The sequence below is a fragment of the Ascidiella aspersa genome, chromosome 5 (assembly GCF_963924565.1).
Source record: "Ascidiella aspersa chromosome 5, kaAscAspe10.2, whole genome shotgun sequence".
NCBI classification, from domain to species: Eukaryota; Metazoa; Chordata; class Ascidiacea; order Phlebobranchia; family Ascidiidae; genus Ascidiella; species Ascidiella aspersa.
Window position 1 is genome coordinate 32,728,770 of NC_139451.1, and position 6,569 is coordinate 32,735,338.

A 6,569-nucleotide genomic window follows, 5' to 3' on the forward strand; every position below is an offset into this window, starting at 1 on the left:
TTGGAAAAAATCGCGCTACATTGTTATGTCATAACGTCGCGTCGTGGAAGGAAAACGTTTATTTTTATTTAAGATTCGTTGAAAGTGAGCAAATTCGACGAATCGAGTTCATTTAAATCGCGATTAAAGCACACGAGACGAATTAGCCGGCAAACGTTATCAGTCGTCCATGATTATGTAAAAAAGACTTGAGTTTATCGCAAACCAAATAAGTGCAGCAAATTTTGCGCTCTACTCTAAACTTAAAAAGGTCTGAGCAAACGAAATAACATGAACTTCATCAACGACTTTTTTTCATGCATTTAGTCTTAGTCCTTGCATCCGGTTACGTTTGTTCAAGTATTTTGATTTCTGGCATATTATGAGTGAAACTACACCAAAAGCAAAACGTAAAGCAGCCAATACCCATTTTGACATTTTGTCATGGTTGAACGAACTGGACAAACAGTAAAAATAAAAAGATGACCACTTAAATACAAAATGTTAGTAAAAACATTATGGCCGGTGCACTAAAATCAGTGTTGGTATAAAACGTGAATATAAAAGAAAATAATGCAGCCGCAAAATCTCCACTACGGGCTGAACAGCATGGGGATGGGCTCTGTAAGTGAATATAAAAACAAAATAATTCTCGGTTTTCAAAGTTGTTAAATTTCCTGCAAAATTAAATTACAAAGCAGTCGAACGTGCTTATTCTATCGGTTGAACTGCAGCGGGCGAACAGTAAAGAGAAAATTATTTGCTAACCAGCCGTAAGGTTAAAGCATCAAAGGCTTTACTGAGTTCTTGGTCGTCACAACAACAAATCGCGACGCAGCCCGCAATTTTAAAGTTGGTAATTGAAAGGAAAACCGGTATTTAGAATAATTATACTTTTTGTGGACAAACTTTTACGGACAAAGCCGAACGGTGGTTGGTGTTTGCTAATGGCTCGCTTGTTTGGATTCTAGCACAAGACGGTGGTTTGGCGTATTATCACTGCTGGTGCGCGGCAACATTGCAAGGTAAAATACATTTAACTAAATCAGGGGTGAGCAACTTACGGCCCGCGGGCCAGATCCAGCCCGCCAACACAAATAATCCGGCCCGCCACCTATTTTACAAACTAGGCACGAGGTCATTCTTCATATTTTTTAGCTATTTTAACTACGAAATAGCAAATAATTTTTGCGCTTTGCGTTAATCCTGTTCCTCCATCGAGTTTAAATTGCAAAACACCCTAGCTTTATCACTGATCGTTGCGGTGATAATAAGATGCGCAAAGTCTACAAAGTTGACATATTACGGCCCGCAAAGACCTTTTTTAGATTGGTTTTGGCCCGCGACAAGAAAAATTTGCCCACCCCTGAACTAAATGCTTGCATTGAGCGCTTCGGCGATATAACAGCCGCGCGTTTCGCACACACTTACAGATGAGCACAAAAACGCGCTTCCGCAAATCTGTACAGCCAATGAACGACCTGTTTGAAGTCTTTGCGGTAAACCCAACATTTTCATGACGTGCGAAAATTGATTTCTTGACATGTGAACTTGATGTGAAACGCGAAATACAATAATAAGCGAATTTGTTTCCTGGCTATATACTTAACAAACGTGGTATATAGGTGTAAGAAAGCAAATAAACTGCGCGTTTTGGATAATATATTACAAAGATATCCCATTATTTACCAAATATCGATTGGTAATTTCAAATTGTGGTATAAGAAAGCTCCACTAACCATTCGATGTGAAGTAACGTGTCCTAAGAAATAAAACGTATTTCAAATGCAACTTGAAAAACATAGCAACGGTTTGAAGATGGTTGTGTAAAATTTGAGGCAAAAACGGATCAAAAACATAAACGTCTGAGAATTGATAAGTGTGTCCAAAAAAATGCATTCCTTAAAAACATCGCATTACCCTAAAAAATGAATAACGGTCCCCACTTACATTGAAAGCTTTTGTGAGGTGAACTCACGTGACTATCCTTGTAAAACCAGGAGCGTCAGCGTTCAAACTACTGTTGGTCGGAAGTGTTGTGTGACTCACGCCCTGTATATTGTTTGAATGTATTCATAGAGTGACGTTTTATTGTGCTTTCGCATAGCACTCGTACATGTGGGATTCACTTGTTTGCAAGGCACATTACACATTGATGAGCCAATGTGTTGCAAGTTTGTAAAAAGTAAGGTTGACTTGCTTTTCAATACAACAACAGATTACAATCGGTTCGATTTAAATTACGACAAACATTTAACAAAATCATTTAAATGTTTGTGGGTTTTGTCGATAAATAAACTGCTAGTTTTAAAAACATCGATTGTTTTCAATTCCGTAATTTGCGACAAGCAATTAACAAAAATGTTTAACGTCATTAGCGCTCAGACATTGGAGTGAAATTATAAGTTAAACTTAACGGATTTCTTACTTACAAAACAAAAAACTAGCGCCGGAAATGTTGATAATTTTGGTAAACGCTTTAAATCTAACATCAAAATCGCTGACGATTTCTATCGGTGACGAATTTGGTCTGTCCGGCCATTTACTTTGTCGACCTCTGTTTATAAACGTAGGTTTCATCGTGGCTCACTTAACCCACAAATATTCGATCAGATTTGGCAATGCATAACACAATCCCCAAATAAGAGGTTCATTAAAATTTCGTGAGGAAAAAGACGACAATCAATGCTTTGATTAACTTTCAAACCTAAAGTGTCGCGAATCAGTTGTAATAGATTAAAAGGTTCGAAAGATATTATAAAGCCCCGATTTAATGCACGGCCTGAAGTAACAATACCAATTGGCAACTTCGAATAAAACAAAAACAGCCACTGCCAAAACTAAACTAGAAGAAAAACAACGAGAATAATATTAATTTGCTGAAGCCACTGATTCTACTAAATCCACAATACCACCGATATAAGAAAAAACTTGCACACATAAAACCCATCAAACATAGCAAACTATTTAATAAGTCGCCAAACTAAAGCAGAGTGAAATGTGCTGAAAACACTTTAGAAGATGAAGTATCAACTGCAGGGCAATAAAATTTAAAAAAGATTCATGCCTCAAAACAAATAATAGTTTGGTTGTTTATAAAGTTCATAAAAAGTATAAAACATGAAAAAAAATCTTAAAAAGATTCTATTTAAATAGGAAACTGGGTATGCCTATTCATACCGCGAAATATAATTTAATATACCTGATTTTATAAACTATAGATCAGCGCCAAAATCTTCCGAAACTCGCCCTAACTTAACAACCTAACCTATACGCGCAGTCAGCTAAACAAAGCACAAACACAGCATAGGTGCTACTACTTGTGCTTGCATTTCAGCTCTAGGACGAGCGGCAGTGATTTGCTTGAAGGTGGACAGCTCATGTTTACCTGACGCAGCAGCGACGTTGGCGACACGTAAGACTCTTGTATAAGTTGGTGCTGGTCAGACAACAACACCTGAGGACTGGGCATGTTACTGGGCGTATGCTGATACCAAGTGAAGTTTCAACGGATATATGGCAGACGAGGTGTAACTTAAGGGCAGAATATTTTGTCTCGTGCGTATTTTACATGATGGTCACTTAAAAACACCCTGGCTCTGTTTTTGAGGATATATGTGCGGTTGCTTTATTTAATTTTATTCATTTTTTACTGAGTGCCGCGGGGACAAGCGCCAATAGCCCATTTTGTTAAATTCGTTTTCGCCCAAAAACTTCGTGCGTGTTGTCGCATCCTCGAAAATAAAGGTGTTGGCAAACTTAAACGATCTGTACAATTGCAGTTTTTACGCTGCACGCGAGTGCTTTTGTCGTTAATACATAAAAAAAATTCCCATGACTTCATGACGTAACTTGCGACGTCACGTTTTGGAGTAAATAACTGAAATCATCCGTGAAAAGAATGTATGACCCCTAATTAAAACCGTAGATCCGCCAGGATATGCTTTAAGGAGTAAGACCCAAGGCAGCATACTTTGACATGCGGCGTTATGTGAACTCATAAGCTCTGCAAAGAGCAATTTTCAGCAAATTATGTTATAAAAACTGTTCTACAACTTTTAATTGAACATTTTGTCAATTTAAACCAAATAACGTAATTATTTCGTGTTTAACCTGGTACGTTTATAATAAAGACACTTTTGAATGGACTAAGGTCCAAAGCAGACAGTGTCTTGAATACTAATATTTCTTTTCGTATCATGTCGCCCTCTAAAGCACTGGCCTACTGGAACCTGCCCTCGCTGTAATAATTAGAAGCTCGCCACACGGATGCACGTTCTGTGCTAAATACCAGTCTCCGCATAATTCTTCCCCGGCCGTCATTAAAAACGTGTTCCAACGCCGCCCGGCAAAATAAAAACAGAGAGTTTACTAAAACATACAAAATAGGTCAAAATATTGTCCCAAACATCGCACGGAAACATTTCGTTTTTGTTTTCCAGGCGTATTCCTAAAATTTATTCCAATCAAGATCGTTAAGCGATGCAAAACGACCTATAGACAGACAAGACGAAAAACATTTATTTTAAACTTCAATAACACTGAAATATTATTTCGTAATGAACGACATTTAATCCACCAGCGTTAAAAATCAGTTTAAAGCTAATTAATTACCAAAAATAACCGTATATTTTGCTACCTTCTTTCTAAAACACAGGACAAAATATCCAACAGCATTAAAAATCATTGAAAGACCGGCAAAAACAAAAAATGTCCTGGTTTTGCTACAGATTCCACAAAACAGACGCTACTAAATCCACCAGCGCTATAAAACAATCAGTTAGTTAAAAAATTACAAAAAATTTATAAAAATTTTGCGGCAACCCTTTTCAAACCCAGGGTGCCTTTATCCACTAGCGTAAAAATAATTTGGAGGCAAAACTAAAACATGTCCCTATTTTCGCTGCCGTACCTTCAAAACCCAGGACAAGAACATTTCCATCTATGTTCACTCGCTGACCAACTACTTGGAGCGAATGAGCGCTTCAAATAAATCCTGACGCTACTACGTTGCGCCGCGCGCTTTTCGGGCTCCTGCGTCTATGACGTCACAATGACTGGCCAGAAAAAAGGCGCACCGATTGTAGCGAGCGCGAGCGTCGTGCAATTACAAGCGGCGAAAAAAAGCGCAACTAAACGATTGGGTTGTGGTTGTTTTAAGCGACCACAAGTACAGTTCCCTGTGTGTGTAAATCTTCCGACTTTTGCTACAGATTTCCGTTCATTTGAACTTTGTATTGAGTCCTAATTATTTATTCCAGCTTGAGTAGTAAACCTAAAATTAGGAATTGTGGGTTTTATTGGAAAAATAATTAAAGCATTTTTTTTCATTTGATTTTTCATCGTTAAAATAAGTAAAAGTGGAAAGTTTAAAAACCTAATAACATGGACGTTCCTAACAGTTTCCTTTAAAACAAGAGTCTTTTTAATTTTTGTTCACTTATTTCAAATTCAGCCAGCTTCTGTTACTCTTAACGACACGAAAACTAGCACAAAACTGTTTAGAACAAAAAAATATCTGCTTTTAATGTTAAATAAAGTGGTCTAAATGCAAAAAAATAACCAAAAGCGTAAAGTAAAAAGGGTAGGTTGCTGCTTATCATTCACATTTACAAAATAAATTTACTTTTATATCCGACTTTTGAGGTCAAAGAGTTATTTTTTTTAAAGAAAACGTTTCCACTTTGAGCTAATCAATGGTAAGTGATCAAGGCTGTGTTACAATTCATTAATTCAAGACAATTTACAAATTTTAACGACTATAAACGCAGGAAATGTTTGTAAAGACTTGTGTTAAGCAATAAAGAGATATTTGAGACGTTTACAATGATGCCTACTTCTATATAGACTTTGATATTCTTTTGATATTACGTCTCAATAAAATGACCAGCAATTATTTTAAGATTTATTTAAAACGAAATGCTTCACACTTCCATATTAGCTTTGATATAACAACAAATGTTCGCGAGTATGAACGCAAGGGACAGGTTTATAAAGCTTGGTGTTAAACAGTTAAGAGATATTCGAAACGTTCACATCATGCTACCTACTTCTGTATAGGCTTTTATATTCTTACTACGTCTAACTAATTATACAAAAGTAAAGCAGCAAATTGAAATTTACTTAAGTCCTTCACAAATTTTATGGATAGGCCTACTAACCAAAAGAAGCGCAAATCTTAATAAATACAAATCTGTCAGTTTAATCGGTCGACTTTTTTCTGATGCCTAACTGTAGTCAGTGTTTAAAAGCGCTTTCTCTTAAACTTCTGGAACGAACTGTCGCAGGGGTTCTTAAACTTAAACCTCGTGTAGCCCTTGGGGGGATGTGACATAACCTATTCGTTGCTGGATTCAAAGCAATATTTTGAATTTAATTGAAACTATCGACAGATGTTTTATTTCCAATATTTTTTTCAGCCTGTATTTATTAGATTTTAAACATTTATGACAATGAACTCGTGATATTTTACTGTTCAACGTGCTAAGTACATAGAAGCAAAGTATGGAGAAAAAAACAGGACAAAATGAAAAGTTAAAAATATCTGCGCACCATATCTGTCGTATATGTTCTTTATCATTTTCGCACGA